Here is a 22221-nt window from a genome sequence, read left to right as displayed (position 1 = left end):
CTTTTCCACCCTCCTCCTGAGATAACCCTAGTGGTACATGGCTGCAAAGTGATACTTAAAGCCATTTACCCAAACATGAAAAATGCATGCTCTAGTGTCTGCTTCTTAACCCAGTTATGACAACTGCCAGAGAGACATCAAAGAGCAAGCTATGCTGCCATCACACAGGTTTTGCTGGAAGACTTACCCAGATACCGTTTCTTTCTTCTAACAAAATATGATTTGCTTTGCTGCTGATGTCTGTAAGGATGTAACTAGGTTAAAAATATCACATATTGATTTCAGCTCTGAAATCAAGACAGCTAAAGATTTAGAAAGCAGGGAAGAGCCCTGGCTGTAAGAAATATACAGAAAGTTCTCAAAAAGTAGAATAAGCAACACTATCATTCTCTTTGTACTTCCCAGGGCTTATCTGGCAGTACTAACAAAGCAAGATGAATGTTTAGAGCCTGCCTTAGCCAAATATCCCTGTTGACTGACAAAAGAGAAAAAAGGTATGTCCAGATAACAAGGCAATGTGATAAATGCAGATGCCTAACAGCATGATGTAAAGGACATTTGCATTCTTCTAATGCAAAGAATGTGAATATGAGAGAGGATTAAGAATCAAGAAATCTATGCCTTCCATTTACCTTTTCTGTGGTTAAAGCGTTCCACCCGAATAGGAGAAACATGTTTTGGGGGTTGTTTCTTTGTTTGTTTGTGGTTTGTTTGAGAGGGGGGGGTTGGACATTTTTTGTCTTGAGAAGACTGAAACCCACATTCCTAGGGTGACTGTTGGCTAATGAGTGAGAAGGACTGGAGGAATGGAGATTGCATTCTTAATCATCGAAGCTATTTTCTATTAATTTCTTTTCTGCAAAGATTCATTGGACCAGAAGAAGCAGATGCGAGAGAGCGAACATTAATCCCTAACAGAGGCCCCTGGGTTCTAGTCTTTGTTTCAGGGTTAGTTTATATTATACACAGTGACTGTTTAGTTTACAATACAATGCTGTATTTAGTATCTGGAGCCAAAGACTCCTGCTTCTTCCAGAGCATTTGAAGCAAGGTGATGAAGAGTCCTTTCTATTTCTCCCACATGATCTGTTGCACTCAAAGTAACTTTAATACTTTAGACTTTTGTGAAGCAGCTTCAGCAGGAAAGACTGGAAAGGCACTTACTACGGAAGACATATAGGTTGCTGGTCAGAGCACAGAGGAAGGCAAATATCTCTTTAAGCAAAAGTAAAAATTACCTGAGACTCCTTTAGTTTAGGTGAGGCCCATTAAAACCAGGAGCAGATGCTGTCAGCTGCAGCTCAGCATGGAGCACACAGTCTGGCAGATGGGCTTGAGGAACTAGAGATGAACTAGATGGAGCAGCCTCAGAGAGACAGAGTGGACAAGTTGGCTGTTGAGTCTGGGGGCTCAAGGGTAAGAACACATCAGAAAAGGGCAAAAAAGGCAAAAAGGTGAGTTTTTAGAGATTTCCTGTGCTTCAGGAGCCAGGTGAGAGCCAAGCTGATTTTGAAGACAGCAATTTTAGTTTCTGTTTCCATACCATTTTGTCAGTTTAGATGTAGCTGAGCTTCCCAGGCAACATAAGAACTTCCACTTTGGGGAATTCAAGTATGCATCCCATTGAGATTCGGACACATTAAAATGTGGACATGCTCTGCATTTCAGGCACAGCCTCCTACAAAGGCAATGCTGGCTGCACATGAGCTCTTCTCTCCCCCCCCCCCCACACACATATCTCTCAAATACCCTGGCTTCCACTGAGAAGCTTGAAGCTCTGCAAAGTGGGCTTCCTGAGAGTAAAAGCAAACAAGGCCCTGTCCTAAACTGTGGGGCAACCACATCCCTGGAGCACACTGCAGGACACCTCCAGAAGCAAGCCTTAGTGCATGGCCATTACACCAGGACCTTGGCTCCAGAATTTGAGACCAAGACATCAGTTAGAGACCACCAGTTCTCTTCAAATGGGGAAGGTGATATAGACAGTTTTGAAACTTAATTCAACATTTACTAGTGGCTGTCAAAGTACTGGACCATTGAAGGTCCACATGGCAACTAGAAATTATCTATATCTGGCTATCAACCACATCAAACTGTTAAACTGTTAAACTACAGATCATTGCAGTATCAGAAGAGAGAACCAGAGAGAACCAAGAAGTAATTGGGTAATAGTTAAAGTTAATCCTTTAGCAAAAGTGAACATTACATGACATGAGAAAGCACAGCAGTCTTATTGACATGTACACACATACAGAGTACCTCAAGAAAAATAGCACAAAAAATGGGAGGCAACCAACTTTCATTATACTTACTCCTAATTCATCACTTGATTTAGTGAGATCAGAAACTTTCTTGGGAAAAAATTAACCTTAATTAAACTTTACTGAATGAATGCTAAGGAGGCATGATCTCCATTTAAGGACTTCAAAATCCCCACTAGTATTAACTAATATCACTGCTACATTTTATTATAATTTTGTCCAAATAGACTGATATGCTTGTCAATGTAGAAGTCTAGAGTTTTTTATTTCCCTGTCCCTGCAGTCACTGATAAATAAACAGTAAAACCCAATAAGTGTTATGTATATAAAGGCTGCTGTAAAAGATGTGGACAGCACCAATAGTAAGGCTGAAACACAGAATTTTTTCCCTCTGAACCCTTAACATAGAGTATAATTTACTGTCATCTTTTGAATTCTATGCTTTAAGCATATGGGAAAAATCTTAAGGCTCTTTAATTTATAATTATCAGACAAAGTACTGAATTTGCACAAGGTGTTTTTAAAATATTTTCAGAGGCCCTTAAAGGCTGAGAAACTAGGTTTTCCTGCATTTTCTTGCTATTCAGCTTTCTGTGAAAAAGAAAATATTGTGAGAAATAAAGGGACAGTTTTCCCATGGGCTCTTTCAGTACAAAGAGAGAATGGCATCACTGTTTTTTTTATTTTGTCTCCAGTACAATACCCTCCTATCCCATCAGCACAATTTTTCTTGTATTATTATTACTAGTGTGGAGATAGTGAAAGGCAAGAATACAACATTCACAGGCTTGCCAAGTGCAGCAGATTATGTACGTGAATAGCTAACTGCACACTCAGGGCTACGATTTAGGTCACATTTCTTGTTTCATTCCAAAAGGTTATAGATTTTTAAGCCATTCATTGCTTAATGCACAATGCAGTTTACAGTCATAAGCACATATAACCTGAACTATCTTTTCTCTGGTTTTTGCAGAAGTAATTTGTGTTCCTAGGCAATGAAGATTGGTGGAATTTGATAGTCTGTAACAAAGTGCTATAAGCGTGTGACAAAGCTCTATGAGCAGTTTGAGTGAAAAAGGACAAAGAATTAATTCATTTAGGGGCAAGCTAAGATCTGAAATAAATCAGAATTATGATACAAACCACCTTCTGGTTCAGCAATTGCTTAAAATGTAACTAGAAACAAACTGATTAAAGAAACAACAATGTCATATGACTTTGAATAGTGAGATTAATGAAAGTGGCAAATCTTTTATATTACTTAAAGAGAAGATAAACAGGTATTATGAAATAAGTCACATGAGTTTAGATAGTCCCCCAACTTTGTGCTGTGAGAATCTGAGAAGAAATTCTTTTAAAAGCTCAGTGTCAGTGGAATAGTCTTTAAACCAGGACAGAGAGGTTCAAATATAAGAAAACATTAGAGACGGCCTGGGTTGGTCTGTTGTTTTGTTGGTTTTTGTTTGGTTGGTTTTTTTCCCCTGTAACCCAGATTTATTACATATTTTAATTTCTGGAAATATATACTAGCAATCATTTGAAATGTCTTTGCCCCAATTACCAAGTGACCTGGTAACCACTCTGATCCTAACAGTGCTGGCCTAATGTGCAAAACACGAAACAAGGGCATGCCTTGAATAGTAAGGATTTAATACAACTCTCTCTGCCCTTTAAAAGCTAAGATCTGTTTTAATGGGTACAAAATGGAAGGGGTGAATAGTTTAAGGCAAGAGGAATCCATATTTTCCCAGCATGTGGTCTCAGACCCCAATGGTTAACTTTCAATACTAACATGGCATAGTTTCTGTACTAACATAGCATAGCTTTTTCTCTCAAATTCAGCCTGAAATTTTAGAATCAAGGAAGGCTTGATATAAAGTGACATAAATAGATAAGAAATAGATCCTCTATTATACTTACTTATATTTAATCATACTAGGCAGTTTTGTGTCTGCCTTACTATAACTCCCCATTGTTTGAACACAAAATACACTGCATCTTTCTGCTGGGCTGAAGTGAAAAATTAATAACTGAGGAGCAGGATTTGGAATTATTTGCCCCATATCACAGCTAGAGGGAGAAAAGACCAAGGAACTAATATAATTTCTATGCTAGGGAGAGAAAACAAAGGGGAGGGGAAGGGAAGGCCAGCAAGAAGGGAATGTGATGTTAAGACAAATAATGAGTAAAAAAGAAAAGGGTAAGCCTCAAAGAATGATAGCAAGAGGGAAAGGAAATGTGAAGAAAAGATACCACTTCACAAACAAAAAGTTAGGTCCTTACAAGATTCCTTCTGTAATGGCTTTCTGCTGAGTGGCAATAAATGAGCCTTCTCCTTTAGCCAAATTATTGATTAATTATTCTAGGGCCAAGCAGGGACAGTCAGCCAGCATCTGGGGAACACACAGGGCAGAACTGCACTGCTCCAGAAGGGCCCCCAGGAGGTCTGTTCCTCAGGTTGATGTACCTTGTCTCTCCAGATCAGCTGATTCACATGCATGGGAGGTGTGTTAAACATAAAACATGTACTTATAGTGTACAATTAAGAGCCAAGAATCACAAGAGACATCTAAGCAGCTATTATTCCTCAGGTAAGACAGACATCTGCACACAGGTCAATGCAGCAGTTAGACAGGGACTCATAAAAATTTTGTTAACTCAATGCAAAGCTCTCATTTCCTTCAAAAGTGTTTGGAGAAGTATCATGGCTTTCAATGAGGGCAGCTGACTTCTGCCATCACTCTATAGGCTCTGTTCACCACCAGAGAAGTCAGAGAGGAACTCTCATTACTGTCAGCAGTGATAGGGCTGAGACCTCTGTCCTTAAACTTGAGCATGGAGTTCCAGAGTGCTGCCCACAAAAGGCTTCAAGAAACCATCACTCCTGCCCCATGCCTTCTCCATGCTGCACTGCACTCCCAGATACTCATCAGCATGCTTTTGCCTCAAAAGGTACAACAAAAAGTGCTGAAAATACACAGTAAAAAAAGAAGGGGTATAGTTTTAAGCTCAGGAGGAGTTGTTACATCACCTGCCACAGATTATCAGAGGTGTCTTGTATCTGTAAGATCTAGTGGCTCACACATTAGTCTGCTTCACAGCTTCCTGCAGGTCCTGCCATCTGCCTGGAAGTAGCCATTTTCCCAGAAAAGTTGGCAAGATGATGCCACGTAAAATGAACAGTACTGGGGGAGCAAGCTCATGTATACTGTCTTATTTTGAGGCTTGCAGATGGCCAAGTGAACAACAGCTCCCAATGTCATCTCTAACTAAAAAGAGCTAGCATACTTTTAGATGGATTATTATCAAGTAGCAAAGGGACATATTGCATCAATCTGAGATTTAGACTGAGTCAGGGTCTTTTTGTTAAGCAGTATCATTCCTGCATTACCATTTCTGCCTGCTTACAAACAGCTGAGGGGAAGACCATTCCAGCCCCCACCTGAAATGCAGGCCCCCATATGGACATGTCCAAATGTGGACATGTATATGGACATGTAATTGTTAACTCACCTGCAGGACTTGTGTTATTCTGACAAACAGAAATAAAGCTGCACTGGCAAAAGCACAGTTTTACTAACACAAGTTGCATCTGTACTAAGGGCATTTTGCCATCATATTCCATCAGTATTTTGGCTGGAAAATGTCCCTTTTAAACACAGATTACATCTAGAGTCATTATGGTTTGTTTCATTTAAGGTTTTTAAAATAAAATTGGTAGGTATCAGATAAGTATTGCACTGAGAGGTCATTATGTCTGACTATGGCTGCCTGAGACTTTGTCTCTGCAAATGTGAATTACCCTGTGCACCTCAGTGAGGATTTCAGTGTTACTTCCCTCCAACTTCTCTAAAAATTAAAGCCCAGGGAAACAACAAGGCAGATCATTCTGTTAACATCCCACCACCAACTCCAAGCAGCAACTCATTTTGGAACTAGGTGTTGATAACTCTGAAAGATTCCAAATTACTACTTTTGCTGCTGGTCAAACCAAGCCAAAGAAGCTCAACAGGGCACTTGAGGCATAGCCCAGGTTAACAAGCCTGAGTAGTCCTAGAGAGTAACCACAAATATGTTTAAAATCTCTGCAAGAAGTTAAGTTTGAGGAACTGAAAGATACCACATGATTAACTGATTCACCAGTAGGAGTAAATAAAGCTTTCAAAAACAATACTGCCTTTCTATATCCTTATGTTTTTTTCTATTTCAATCCCTTATCTTTTTCCCTTCCAGCCCATTTCACATCACTGTCCAATATCCTGCGATGGTGGTCCCTCCAACACAGCCCATCAGATGGAGCAACCAGCTCTATCTAGAATTCCCCCTCTCTCTTCTTGCATGCTGGAAATCAGAGGGAAGCAAGGAATGCTTTTTGAAACCTGTCTTACAAAAGAAAAGAAGACCAAGGGACTGAATCTGTTAATTTACTTGAAAATAAGGCAGGTAAGTTCTTGTTGCATGGTTTAGAGTGCCTACCCCGAAGACAGCTGCTAAAGAAAGGCTTTTATCTATGGGAGGCATAACAGGAACCAGAAACCTGAAGTTGGAAAAATACACTGAAAAAACCCCACATTTCAAGAATGAAAAAAATAACCACTGAAAGGCATCACAAAGGAGGGCAGCTCACTGCCCTTCCTTCTATAGAAAGAGACTGGAAGGTCAGCTTCTTAATTCAATATCTGCTGGGTACAAACTTCCAGTAATCACTGCATATGTAAGGTGGGGTTTATTGCTGCTCCTTTAAAGATTCCTCTCCTAAACTGTGGATAAGGCAGCACTACAGTTAGTGAATTTTTATGGTAGACTAATTAGAGGCAGAAGTGCTTAGAACTGAGAGAAATCTAGCCAATCTAATTCTAAACCTTTTGGATCTTCACATACCTGGCCTTCAGAAGTCCTGCTTAACAAGGAGGATGATGGTAAGACCCAGTCTTCAAAACAGTCTGTTCACAGAGAAGGTACAGAAGGGACAACACATTTTTTATTTTTAAAAACTATAAATGGATGATTTTGAGAAAAGAAAACAAAGCAGAGGATTCACTTGTGTCACAGTGAGAACTCCCATGGGGAGAAGACCCAGATGCAGCCCCAAGGTTTGTATTGAAGAAATCCATTCTTGCAGAAAAATGCTGCAGAGAAATTATAAAAGGAATTTTATCTGCCCTCACTAAATATGGAGAATGTTACTAGAGATGCCATCTCAAATGAAAATAAAAACAACAACAAAAAGAAGACCTTAAAAGAGTCAGAATAGCAAACATGTAACCTTTTCACATTAACTTGGCAAGAACAAATGAGGCACTTCAACAAAGACCATTGGTAGTACCAGAAATTAAATTCCCCGATTTGTCTGATAACACCATCTATCAGGAGACAGGCAGTCCTGGGACCTGGAACTTCCATTCTGAAACAGGTTTTGCAGTCCTGTGCTTCATGATATTTAGTGCAATTTCCAATGTTATTTAAAGTCCTCATGCAGACACGAAGCACTGACAAAACCCTGTATGTCAAGATAAATTTTCAGGTGCCAAGTCATGTGCCAACTTCATGTCAGGTCCTTCCTTCTCATACCCTCTATATTAGCAGGCTAGATTGCTTGATCTGCCAGGAATCCTTATGTTATACGCATTTATGGCTCAAATCTGTACTGTCTGTCAATGGCAATATTGACAGAAAAACAAACTTTGTTCCAGTCCATAAAACAGGGGCTTTGTCTAGGAAATCTGGGGCCTTATGTTCTCTGCTGACCATGGGGGATTCCCAGGATGATGTAACTGCAATAACATCCTTTTGAAAATCCATTTCACTGGACTACCAGTGCAAAAGGCCTCTGGCTGACTCCCTCCTTCTCTCACCCTTTTAGGGAATGACCTTAAGAAGCGGGAAAGATCTATTTACTGTCTGCTGTCGACCTGGACTTGAGAAAACCCACTACCGCTCACGCTGTGTGAAGAATTATAGATGAAAAACTTTTACCACCCCCTTTTGCTTTAAGCTGTTCGGCGCTCAGGCACCAGCTGGGAGCCTGCGGCCGCCACTCACAGCCGGGGCCGAGAGGCGCCCCAGGGACCGGAGCAGGTGTCGAGGCCGGCGAGGCTCGCTCCCTGCAGCCCTCCCGCCGACGAGCCGCCAGGCCGCCAGAGCCCACCCGCAGCCGGGCATGCCCGCTCGCCCAGCCGGGGATGCCCGCTCGCCCAGCCGGGGATGCCCTCTCGCCCAGCCGGGGATGCCCTCACCCAACCGCTCACCCAACCGGGGATGCCCGCTCGCCCAGCCGGGGATGCCCGCTCGCCCAGCCGGGTTTGCCCGCTCGCCCAACCGGGGATGCCCGCTCACCCAACCGGGGATGCCCGCTCGCCCGGCCGGGCCGCCTGCCCGGGGAGCGCCTCCGGCGGCAGCACCAGGCTCCGGGCCGCTGCGCATCCCGCGGAGCGACTCCCGCCCCGCTCCTCAGCCGCCAGCGCCGGGCCCAAGGGCAGCCCCCACTCGCCCCTCCGGTCCGGCCCCGCCGCGTCCCGGCCCCGCCGCCCCGCGGGTGCCTCACCTCCGCCGGCGCCCGGGAGATGCGGAGCGGCTCCGGCGCCTTGCAGCCCTCACCGAGCCCTCGCCGCCGGAGGAGCAGAGGGATGCCCCGCTGACTGAAGGGCTGCTGCCAGTAGCTGCGCCCTGCCCTGACGTTCCGAGCCGAGCCGAGCCGAGCCGTGCCGCCCGCCGCTGCGGCAGGACCGCCGCCGCCGGCTGAATATGCTGTCTCACGGTGGACAGGCTCCTCCCGAGAGCTGCTGCTGCCGCTTTCCTCCTCCCGCCTCCTCCTCCTCCTCCTCCGCCCGCGCGCCCCCGGTAGAGACACCCCCGCCGCCGCCCGTGGGACCGGGGCGGGGCCGCGGGGAGCGCGGGGCAGGTGGCGGCGGCGGGGCCGGCTCAGGGTCCCCGCCCGGCCCCCCAGCAACTCCGGCCTGAAGTGCGCTCGCTCGGCTCCGCGATGTTCCCCTCGCTGTCACCCCTGCAGTGGCGCAGGGCTCGCCCCGGGAGCAGCCGAGGCGGGAGCTGCGCGGCTGCCCGGCTGTCAGCACAACACCGGCTTCACCGCCAGCCCCGCGACAGCCCCGGCGGCATCCTCCGCCACCTCACAGCATCCTGACACCATCGCATGGCAGCAGACGTCAGCCCCACCACAGCCGAGGTATCATCCCCACCACCATCCTCACGGCAGCAGCTGGCAGCCCCACAAAGGCTTAGCCATCACCCTCTAAGCTGCCTAGGATATCCCCCCAGGCCAGCCTCACCACCACCCCCACGGCAGCCTGCCCATCAGCCCCGAAGCAGCCTGGTCAACTGCACGGCACCAGGCTCCTGCTTAGTCCTGTCCCTTTCTCGAAGAACAGGGAGAGCTCAAGAGCAGATGCTCTCATGGTTAAATAAGGACAAGACTGCCCAAAGGCAGAGGTTTTGTTTTGCCCCTGTTTCCTCATACCATTCGTGGGGACAGGTAGCAAACAGGAGCGCCAGACTTCCAGCATTGCCCCTGCTTCTCTCCACACACTGACATATCCATCTCCTGGGGGAGAGGTGCCAAGCAGAGCTGTGGGGGATAGTCTATGTTCCTGCCAAATAGCACCCACCTCCAGTGCAGATAACCCAGCTTTCTGCTCCCCTATTGCACACAGGTATGCTGCCCCAAACATGAGGAAAACATGTACCTTTTGGTACCATGGTTTCTTCTATAAAACCTGATGTTCTGGACATACTGCTGTCCATCCCTCTGGACCAAGAGGTGCCCTCCAGAACCCCGTTCCTGGAGCCTCATCACTTGTTTTCTTTTGGTGGGAAACACTAATTGCAGCCACTGTGATTCGAGGTCTAGGGCCTGTCCTGGGAAGAGTGAGGCCACTGAAAAGCCATAAAGGGTTCACATCACCTCCAGCTCCTGCCAGACCTACATAGACTGCACCCAGCCAGGAGACAAAGAATCCTGAAGAGGAGCAAAAGCCTCCATTGCTGGTGCAGATACAGTAATGAAACAACAATTTCTCAATTTAATTGGAATTGAATCAGGAAAGATTAATCTTTTCTCTCCTGTGAAGTCCTTAAAGAGCAACATCTTCTGCTTCTGCAGGTTGGAGCATGTGGGGGAAAACCTTGTGCTTTTAAATGCACAATTTGAAAAGTTTTGAGTTTGGCACATTTAGATTGCAACTCTTTATTAAACCAAGGCCCTTTCAATATCAGACACCCAAAACTGAACTTCAGAAACTGATTTTTGCTTTTGAAAGTGTTGGAGAATTGGCCTTAGCTTTAACATAAATGCCATAGGGTTTGTTTAGGTTCCTTTGAATTGAGTGTCACTTGCAAATTTACTGCAAACTCAGCGTATTGCTTTAAATTATTCCTGACCTAAGAGGGCCTTGGAGTCATTTAATATTTCTGAAATGACAGATGAGACTGGTTCTCAATGGGGCCTGATGAGATCCTGCTATTGTTAAGATGCTGTCCTATCCATATAACCATGATGCCATGGTATCACACACATATCATGACAACACATTGTATGGTGATACCAGGCATAGTAATATATGTCATGAATGGGTTTCCAGAGCTTGTTAAGCCCTAGATTGTTTTGTTACAGATTAATAGCATTTTGTGTTCTAGTAATAATTACATGAGATATTTCTTAAAAAAATCCTGTAAACCCAAGTTCAATGAGACACAATTTTGATACCTGTTATCACAGATTTTATCTGTTATCACATTTGCCAGAGGTGATTCAGTCTTTTGAAAGTATAAAAATAAAGAATGGAAATGTATGTGTCAAGGAAAAATTGTTTAAAAATCCTCATCAAACATAATAAGAGATGTAGTAAAATTATTATTTTAAAATGTCTATTTTAACAGAGGAGTTCAGAAATAACTTCAGTGGCCAGGGTAGTATATCAACAAACCCACAAATTTCTCCTCAGAAAAAACTGTTGTAAGGAAATTTGGAGAGAAGCAATCCTAGGTAGTATAGGCTAGTTGTTCCTACAAGTTACAACATCCAGGAACTCAAGAAAAATTTATGAGCAGCCCAGTTAAGGAGCTCTCTGAAGGAATAACAAGTTTCCCTGGAAGTGATGCTGTGTCCTCTTTAACCTCAATCTCACCATTTTCTTCTCTAATCTTCCACTGCAAAAGGTCTCACCATTTTTGTGGAATTCTTGCTCTAGGCATGCAAATTCTGTTGTCACTAATTTTACAAGGCAGCGATAAAATCTTCATACACCAAGAAGACATGATTATATTCACTTTTCAAAACAAAATAGTTATGATCAATAATGTATTTGTAGCTCCTTTTAATGAAAAATACCCAGTCATTTCAGTGTACCCCACTAATTTTACATTTTCCCATTAGGCACAAATCCATAATATTATCCAACTCAATATATTCTCATAGTAGCATTTTCTGAGTACGTATTCTTAGTCATCAGGTGAAAGTGCAGTAGCACAGAGTTAAGATTATTTCCAAAACTCTTGTGTTCTCATTCTGTGAGTTCAGAAGGTGGTTTTTGTAGCCCTAGATATCTTTATGAGAACAACAGAGGGCAAACTGGTCAGCAATTACAGACATCTGAAAGCCGCCTTCCCTGCAGCAGTGGTCAGTTGTACATGGACACACAGCCACCACACTCTCATCTGAAGAGAAATCAAAGATTAAGGGAAAGTTTGAGGTCCATCACAGACTATGGATTGTGTAGAAAAAGGTTATTGTTAAAATTACAAAAATTCATTGTTTGCCTGTCTCCCCTCTTCTAGCTTACACACATGTAAAATGTAGAGGTTTCCATGCACATTAATAAGTGTAATGTGTGGTTAATTGCTAGATTGGAAAAGTTAAAGGGAAAATAATTTGACATGTTTTCTTTTTGAAGTTACTTTATATAAAGTTGTTCACATTTAAGTTATTAATGAAGATGGGTATAAGTTCCTCTGGCAAACGAATAACTGTTTATGATGCAGCACAAGACAAATAATTAGTAATAATTAGCAGTGCATTGCCTTTCCCTGCCTCAGGCACCACCAACTCCTACATCACAGAAGGCATTAATAAATAAGCAAACCCTCTAGGAAGTTTTTTGCCACTTGAAGGTTAAAAATTATTTTCAAAGCAGACATTTCTAAGGCTTAGTGGAAATGGCAGCACATTTTAGACACTTTGCATGGTAGGCATAACCTAGGCTTGGCAAATAACAGAGGATGTTACAAAATGCCTTCCAGCTTTTCAAAATCAATGATTTAACAAAGGATCAAAAGGCAGAATGAAAGTTTTAGAAAAAGTGAGGAATATCACTTCTGAAGTTAGGTTTACTGCTACAGCAGTAAAGTCACTATAGGGCACTATCCCACATGGCTTCAGAAATCTTTCCTTCACAAGTGAACTAGTTAGTTACTTGTGTAAGAAATGTATGGGCACTTGCTCAGTTAAAAAGGAAAAAAGTTAATAGGAAAATACTGGAGAGCCTTTTTTACTGCTTGCTGAAATCAGTTTACTGCTTGCTGAAATCTCCAAGCAGATCACTGAGATGAAATTTCCACAAGTCTGAATATCCACAATACGTTCAAGACTAAAAAGGAAGATTTTAAATGTATCTGGTACACAGTCACTAATAATTCCTCTGTCAATTGATTTCCTATTGGTAGATTGCCAGTTCCAAGATCTTTGCCAAAACACATGTACAAAGCCCAAAAACTCCCACATATCTTAAAAAGGATAAATGCTTTCTCAGAGAAAACATCAGTAATAAGAGATGATGTATACAAGTAGAAGGTAAAGGGAGATCTGTGGCAGATGGGTGAGTTCCACGCTCTTCTGGATTTGGGTTACTCTCCAAACATGTTGCAACTGTGTGCTCCTAGAAACAATTATTTTAGTGCCAGGCTCTTTTCTTGCTTTGTTCCTCATTTTCCTACAACATTGTCATTAAAAATTGTTGTCCTAAAATTCAACAGTTCTGTACATCTGAAACAGGAATCATTAACTTGAATTCACATCTGAGACTCTGCCTGTTAAAACATGTAATAGCTCAGGCTTCTGATTTTGCACTTGCAACCAAGGAACAGAAATGGCCTACCAGAAAGAAAGGTTCCAGAAATTTTGTTACTGCCTTCGTAAATAGCAGGTGCTTGCCACGTAATGCAACCAATTCCTTTTATTTGAAAAGATTCAGTATACTGGGAAGGGCTTGGAAACATGCCAGCAAAGCAGATAACCTGGGAAGGAAGTGGAACATTCTGGGAGACACTTCCTGGAAATGGTCATGCAGACTCAGCAGCACGGAGAGGACTTCAGGCTTGAAAGGTTTTACTGTGCTCATGTTCTGAATTACTGAGGAAGCTGCAAAAGGAGAGCTCCACAGCTTGAGTGGCAGTGCCTGGAAGAGAAATGGGCTTCAGGCAGGGCTGGACAGTTTAGGGAACACAGACTCTGAAATGCTCTCCTAAAAACCAAACTACACCGTTGTCTCCACTCACCTCTGTTTTGAGTTCTTGAGAACTCAATAGTTTTGTTGAAGAGAACAAAAGAAATGTCTGAGTTTACAGAATTACCAGCAGCACCCATCTATCTTTATAATATTTGTGCTCTTTTTATAAAAGGTTGTCTCATTTCCCCACACTACCTTTGGTTTGAAGTCCACACCTTTATGTTTGATTTAAAATAACAACAATTTGCATTTTTGCAAACACCAAAGGATGCTACTCCTTTATAGGATTCCTGAGACCTCCAAAATATTAGCCTGAAGCTTAGCTTTAACAAAATTAAAATTAGTGGTACATACAAGGTGATGCATGAATTTAATACATCATGAAAATGTATTAAAGTGTATGAAAGCAGATAAGTGCTATTTTTGACAACAAATGGAACCTTATGGCAAATTATTCATACGATTGAAAGTAGAAATGCATTATGTAGAGAAGATTCTAAAGGGAACTATTTATCTAAACTGTCTCTTTGCAATGTCCTCTATTTTTCATACTTTGTTCTGCCCAAGACAGTCATCTTTGGTTGCCTTTTCATTATGCCTTAACCATGAACTGGATGGAATAATTGGTGTGAATTAATAGAAAATTCTGGCTTTAATGTCCCATCTACAGACACAACAACAGTAGGTGCTAATTACAGTAATGATCTGGATCTTTGTGGAAGTGGCTATCAATGTGTCAGTACATAATGAATGTTTTCAAGCAGTGTCCAAGCTCTGAGTTTATGGTGCAGTGTTAGAAAACCACTCACCTGGGGCCTGAGGCATCCAGCCCTGGCCATGGCTTCCATTTTTTAACCAGGCTCTTCTCATATATACCCACTGCTTATTAACAAATATGTCTGTAATTTTTCTTTTCTCTCACCCTCATTTTTCCTGACTTAAAGTCTCCAGATGAGGATAAGCAGTTATGCTTGCCTGGAGGCCTGGATGACACTCACAGAGGGAAGATGAAAGCAGCAGCAGAAAAATATAACAGTTTAATCTTCTTAAAAGGGGATAGCTGATAAAGCAGTTCTGGGGTAGGCTTGTTCCACTGCTTCAAAGTGCTGTTTGGTTAAGGGAATTTATTGTTGCACTGTGTGAGCATGATTATTTCAGCATTGCTTCTGATCCCAAATAGCTATCATTGCCTAGAGTTGAAGATGGGTATGTATTTTTCTCATTGAAATCTAAAAATAAATACTAGAGGAGTTGGGGAAAATTTTTACTGAATGCTATGAGCTTTCAGACATGGCAACCATCGTACCATGGAAGCCTAAGGGAAAAGATATGGCAGCACAGGCTGTTCCACCAAGACAAGGCAAATTAAAATTCAGCAGACAAGTGGCCTTCATACCCAGGCTTTTAGAAAATCAAATCAATTATACATTTCAGTCCAGAAGAAGGAGGCTGCTTCCACACAGACAAAATGAATAGGACTGCTTAGCTTGACATGAACAGGGCTATCTGTCCTCACTCCACAGTGGAACAGAGTGCTGTATGTGTGGCATATTGCAGGTAAGGTGATTTGGAATCCCTCAGCTCACAGGACACTGAGATTATGACTTGGAACTTGAAGTAAGCAAGCATCCAGTGTCAGTTTAGACATTGTGGTGTATGACAACGATTCACCTTGACTTCCCCACAATTTTTAACACAGTCATGTCCTGAATGGGATGTCTGTGTTTGGTAGGCAGCACAATTCCAACATTTTGCTTTGAGGGATGCTTATGTCACTCTCATGTACATAGAGATAACACATCTCCAGTAAGCCTTGTTATGTAGACATTTCATGCCCTGTGCCATTCTCAAGGACTGCCTGTCTGCTCTCTCCAGGTGTGACAGAACTATGTCTGCACAAAAAGGCATCTCTAGAATGAAGTGCCGAGGATAATCTTATCACTGAGAATAAAATCTCCTGCCCCACTCTTCTTAACTTGGAAGTTAGTGAAGAGTGCAGAAGAGATGGAGAAAGAAGGCTTAGTTAGGAAATTGTATACAAGATGGTTATAAAGCCAGTGACAATTATAGTGAATAGGGATTAGGGAGAGTTAGGACCTGGGATAAACTTTAGGTCTGGACAGGGTCAGAGCAAGCAGCTCTGCAAGATATAGGCAAGGGTCCAAAAGCTACAGGCCTGAAGATCTTGAAAGTGATTGTGGCACCTGCCTTGTTTACTTGGATTGTAGTAGAGGAACTCACCCCTGAGTTGCCTTCTGAGGAGGAAAGGTCTGGCAGCTGCTGCAGAGGCTGAGGTGACAGTAGCTCCAGGGTTGGTTCTCTGTGAATAAATGAGAGCAGTCACAGCACAAGTGGTAAAGGGAGAGGTGGTGAAGGTCAAAGATGCTGCTGCTGTGATGTCCAGTTTAGATGTCAATCTAGCACAGCCCAGATGATGTTGAGACAGGAATGGAAGGAGGAAAGATGCTACGTCTGTACTTCCACCCAAAAAAAGGAGGTGATCTGCCTGAATTTTATGGTCCCAAGTAGTGGCAACTTGTGTTGCCTCTGGGGCTGTGATCATCAAGTACAGCAGGGCCTCACTTGATTACTGGCTTTCCTTCTGCACATCACCTTGACAGAGCTCATTATTTGGAGGGTTGGGATAGTAACTGACAGTGGGAATCACACAGTTACAATAGTGCTCTGCAGTGCCAAAGAGCCTCAGCATTTTACTGTGGAATAGTTGCTGTCCTCTGTTTTGTGGAGTACACTGGACATCTTTAGAAAACAGCCCAAAACATGAAACACTTGATTGAGAAGATAAGATCAAGGTCATGCTAGAAGAACAGTTCTTCTGGGAAGCTGTATGCTGGAAGAGATGAGCTACAGTGGAGACAAGGGAGAGAGGGGGAGTATTAGGGAAGTCAAAGTTGGTGTTCCTAAGACTCTTTTACCTCCTGGGCTGTTAAAAGTGGTCAGACACTGTGATGGCCAGGTCATCTAAGCGCCCGTTCCCACATTGCCTGTGAGACACCTGGCAATGGTGTGCAGAAAGAAAGGAAAAACCTATAACCTGGTCAGAAGATAATTATTGTGCATTGGCTTGGTAGTGTCTCAGTGATGAGTGATCAACAGTGTCCTTGTGTCTGCATCAATATCTTACTGCCTGTCATGCTGGATGCAAAGAGTTGTGTTAAGTAATTTGTTTCTTGCCCTATGAACTTACTCCCTCTCTGCAGTAACAGTGTCACATCCCAGATTCATTGTGCGCAGGCAGCTGCAGAGTGAGGCATCAGTCAGATCCACCTGAAAACCCATGGACTCACATTCCTTATAGGACCATGTGAGCACAGTACAGGGCATGTGACAATCCCCAAACTGTCTGTTTGTTCATGATGCCCAATGTAAAGGAGAAAATGGAGTTCTTGCCAGAGTTATGTCATCTCAGAGGCCCCACTTGACACTGCTGGCCTCCTGGAAAGGGTTGTTTCCTTGTGGAGGAAGGAGAAGCCATGCTTTGAAGTAGCTGAGACAGGCACTGATTTCATACATGCACACTGTTTGACCTGCTTACAGCAGGGCTGTTTAGCATCATCCATTGGGGCTGATGCAGAGCTGCCATGAGTCTAATTGGCTGCATGGTGCCAAGGGTCTCAGGAAAGCATGAAAGAAGGACCTCAACACAAACTTAAGATCACATTTTTCCCATGAAAACTTGTCTATCATCACACGAATCTGTCAGTGTTGTCTTGACTCTTGTGCAGTATTTGCCCAAGGAACTTGCTGCGAGTCTGTCCTACCCCAGCTATTCCCAAGATAAGGTGTTTCTTCTTGACGTTTGTATTACTGGCAGAAGGTAGTGATTGGCTGAGGTGTGGGAATCCTCCATTGAGGCTGGAGATCTGCTGTTCCTAGTAGTGCTGCTACCCCCCAGCCCTGCAGTGATGCTGGCATTTCTGGGATCTTGTGTTACAAAGGGAGGGTCTCACTGTTGGGAACAAACATGGGCTTCCAAGGTCTTTTTGCTTCAGGAGAGCTATGCATGCTCCATGGGAGAGGGGTCTCTCAGCAGCTGCCCTGCAGCCACCTTGGCAAGCAGCCCAGGGGTGCTGGAGCACTGAACAGCTCCACCTGCAGCCTTCAATGCCTCCAGGCTTCCCTCTGAACCAGCAGGGGAGGGAGGTACTTGCTGCATGACTGAACACAGGGCACAGCTTTGGGAGATGCCTGTAGCCTAAATGTGGGTGACACCTTTTAGTCAGATGAACTACACATCAAGTGTAGCCATCCACTGTAAAATACCCTGTAAGTGCACATTGTGAGACATTCACTTTTTGTCACAGCCTGCTCCTGCACAGTCACAGCTAATGGCAAGGCAGAGGCTTTGCTGCAGCCTTGGGACTGTGTATTTCACATGGTGTGCTACCAGCTTGTATCTCAGCCATCCTTCCCACATTTCTATGTCAGGGGCTAGTGCTGGTCCTTTTTCCCTGGGCTGCACCTGCTGTGCAGTGTTTTCTTTAATACCTTCCTTCACATAATTGTCTGACAGCTGCCTGCAGTCCATATCTGCTTCCTGGACCTCACCATTTCCCAGCAGCACAGCTGCCAGGTCTGGCACATATTGCTAATGCCTCTCCAAAGCCATCCAGGAGTAGTAATTCATTAGCAGGATTTAGTTTTTGAAAATTAACTGTCAGGCTTTGCAGTACAGTACAGATGTAAAATCCTCCTCATCACCAGCAGCTTTTATTAATGTGCTATAAATACAACTATAGCAAGGCAAAATGATGATTATATTAAATTTTTTTGAAAGCATTATAAGCAGATTAGGAGTAAAAAGTTTACAGAGGTGCTGCAATTGTCCCCCCATTGTATTACACATCCTAAAAATCCTGTTTCAGGGTTACATAAGAAAAGAAAACACAGCAGATCTCATAAAGATCTAGTAGGGCACTGCTAACTTTATACTACATTAGTATGATGATGGAGTTTTGTGTTTATAACCACTAATCAGAGTGGGTGAATTTATAAAGGCATACTGCTTTTCAACACATCCCCTAAAAAACAACCCTTGTGGTATCACTATAAAGGTGTCACAGAGTTAATAGAAAAAAAAAGCAAGTATCTGTGAAAAATGTCAAACTGAACCAGAGGAACCATTACCTATGTAACACTCTACACTAGGAAGATGAATGTATCCTCACCTCAGCATGGTTTTCTCACCATGACTATGATGAAAATAAAAATAGTTGTGTATGTGTCTATTCACAAAACTCTCTCCAGTACATAAAAAAAAATTTTGCAGCATGACCAGATACTCAGCTTTCCACTGATTCATCCTATATACACACTTTTTTAAAATCACTATCCTAAAGACAACTAATATTCTACTTTTTAATAAAGATTTTATCTTCCCACTTTATCTGAAGAATGTTTTCCTATGTATAACAGGAAACTTTATTTCAATGAATTCCAATGCATGCTGAGATAGTTCTATTATTTGATTCTATGTATTTTGGTTTTTGTGGCTCTTATTAATAATATTTGGGAGTATTCTTTCCTTGTTCCCAAACCTCTGACATGCACATCATCTGTGAAACAAATTGTACAAAAAGTTTCACTGAGCTGTATGAAACATGAAAGTAGGCAACGTTCCAGTGACAAGCCCCAGGCTCCTGTCTTTTTACAGGAGCCAGTGATGACTATGTGGAAGTCAGTACCAAAATCCTCCTTGCTCAGAGTACATGTAAGGTGCATTGTGCAAAACTTAACACTGAACAGATATGTAGAATCACCATCTGGTGTCATGTTGAAGGAGAAACTTTTGCATTACATACCACTGCCATGCCCCTACAATTATTTTAGATCACCATCCGCCTTCAAAAGAAGCTGAGTTATGTACAAAGTGACTCTCGAGGTATGACATCAGTCTGGCACCGCCATTGACACAGTGAGAGGGGCCTGCATTTGGGAACCTCATAAATGGATCTTTAGGTTTGTGCCATTGATATCAGTCCCACATTCTGCTACCCAAAACTGCAGCCTCTTGCATGTTTTGTGATCTCTCCCCACAGAGGTGCTCACTGTAAGTCGTCCACTGCAAGTGCTTTTTCTACCTGTTTAAATAGTACATTTTCATAATCATTTTCAATAAGTCAGGGTCAATCAAGCTGGTTGATGGGAAGCATTTGGATGTTCAGTCTCCAGATGAAGTGGCTGGGATGTTTCAGAAGAATGAGCTGCTCCACAGCACCAGTGCCTGAAAAGCCAGCATCTCATCCACGTGATGGTTCTGCTCTCCATCACACAAACCACAGACTCTGTTCCCATATACTTAAGATTATGTCCTTAGTCCAGGAACCCATCCCTTTATTTCTTATTGCAAAAATAATTTCACCATACATTGCTTTATTAACCATCAAACTTTTCAGGAAGATATGATAGGTGAATGAAAGTGTATGGGTATATTCCATGGCAGAACATATACATGATATAACAGAGTAATTGGGACAGCCACCATTCATTTTTAATTTTTTCCCATTTAAATTCTTGTTTAATAGCTAAATTTTATGTCTAAATTATAGGAGATAAGGAAATCAGCTCTAATAAGTTATCAGTTATTACAAGAACACCACTTTTCTTTCCTTACTCAACTCCGTATTTTGAATTTGTTCAAATACTCATGTTTGATACACTGTAAGTAAAATAGTTATTCAGTGTTCTCAATCTTCCTATTTATTCAGGCTTCTCATTATATATCAGCACTTCCATTAAGACTTTAGACATTGATTGATGCTTGATCTTCCATTAGTACGAAGGGGGTTAATACATAGAAAAGGAAAATAAAACACCTCCTTAAAGTGTGAGCATCATAATAAAGTGAGCATCAGGGACTCAATTACTGCTACACAGCGCCAGGCTGCCACTAGGTGTCAGGGACACAATTCACTCTGCCCGGGCAGCAGGACCACAGGCTTGCTTAGCTATGGCTCATGTCCCCCAAGGAATCAGGGATAATTTTGTCCACGCTCTTACACCTCTCAGTTAAAGGCTTTAAAAAGGCAGTGCTACTGGTCCTCTCTTTGATAAGATCACTGTGGTGAAAACTCTGTGTACTGGTGCACTTAGCTCTGCCACCCTGGTAGCCATAGTGAGGGAGTTACAAATAGAAATTAGAGGCAAAGTACAAAGAAGGTACAAGACAAGGGCGGAGCAGCAGACATTGTCTACCTGGACTGCTGTGAGGCCTTTGACACTGTCTCTCATGAGAAACTCAGAGAACCCAGTGAAGCATGGCCTGGACAGACATACACAGTGAGGTACACTGAAAACTGTCTGAACATCTGAGGCAGAGTCTAGTCAGAGGCCAGGAGCCAGCAGTGTACCTCAGGGGTCAGGGCTGGGTCTAATTCTGTTCAAAATCTTCATAAATGGCCTGGATGACAGGGCAGAGTGTATCCCCTGCCAGTGTGCAATGTGCAGACACAAATCTGGGCGCTGGGTGGAGTGGCTGATATACCAGAGGGTTGTGCTGCCATCCAGAGGGACCATGACAGGAATGGGTGAGCAGGAAGCATAGGAGGCTCAGTAAAGGAAAGGGCAAGTCCTGAGTGTGGGGACGAACAGCCCCATTCACCAGTATATGCTGGGGGACATCCATCATATAAGCATCTTTGCAGTAGATCTGGGTCCTGGTAGATGCAAAATTGAACATAAACCAGTGATGTGCCTGGGTAGCAAGGAAGGCTGAAGGGATCCTGGGCTGCATTAGGAGGAGTGCTGCCTTCAGGTCAAGGGAAGTAATCCTTTCACTCTACTCACCACTGCTGAGGCCACACCTGGAGTACCATGTCCAGTTCTGAGGCTGCAGTAGAAGACAGACATGGACATACTGAAGGAAGTCCAGCAAAGATGTCATACCTATGATCACCAACCTCTGGGCCTGGCCATTCAGCTGTTTTTCAACTCACACTACTGCTCATCCAGCTCATATGCCAACAGCTTGTTTATAAGGATCTTATAGGAGACAGTGCCAAAGGCCTTACTGAAGTCCAGGTAAACAATATTCAAAGCTCTCCCTTCATCTACCAGGCCAGTCACTTCATCATACAAGTTTCTCAAGTTGCTCAAGACTTTCCCCTTAGGCAAGCCATGCTGATTACTCCTGGTGATTTTTGGGGTTTTTTTTTTTGATTGTTGATATGCCTGGGACTGGTTTCCAGGATTCCATCACCCTCCCAGGGATCAGGGTGAGGCTGACCAGTGTGTAGTTCCCTGGGTCTTCCTTCTTGCCCTTCTGAATGATAGAAGTGGCATTTACCTTCCTCCAGCCTTCAGGTGCTTCTCCCAGTCATCATGAACAATCGAAGATCATTGAACGATTATTGAAAGTGGCTTCACAATGACATCTGCCAGCTCCCTCAGCATCCTGTCAGGACCCATGGACTCATGTGTGTCCAGTTTACTTTAAGTATTTCCTGATCTGACCCACTTTCACCAAGGGTACATGTTCCTTGATT

General features: G+C 43.2%; 1 protein-coding gene across 4 annotated transcripts in view; it reads right to left on the bottom strand.

The window, feature by feature from the left end:
- DYNC1I1 (dynein cytoplasmic 1 intermediate chain 1) overlaps positions 1-9419 on the bottom strand; it is a 187016-nt gene extending 177597 nt beyond the window's left edge. For 2 of the 4 annotated variants that reach the window (XM_054641548.2, XM_054641558.2), the window contains exon 1: positions 8806-9419. The gene's annotated coding sequence lies outside the window, so the exon portion shown is untranslated. The remainder of the gene's footprint in view (positions 1-8805) is intronic. The other 2 variants (XM_077175111.1, XM_077175106.1) reach the window with 2 other exon arrangements.
- Positions 9420-22221: the final 12802 nt, after the last annotated feature.

Source organism: Agelaius phoeniceus, chromosome 1, assembly GCF_051311805.1.
Source record: "Agelaius phoeniceus isolate bAgePho1 chromosome 1, bAgePho1.hap1, whole genome shotgun sequence".
Taxonomy (NCBI): Eukaryota; Metazoa; Chordata; class Aves; order Passeriformes; family Icteridae; genus Agelaius; species Agelaius phoeniceus.
Note: the sequence above shows the minus strand (reverse complement) of the source record. Positions and strands in the feature narration are given on the sequence as shown.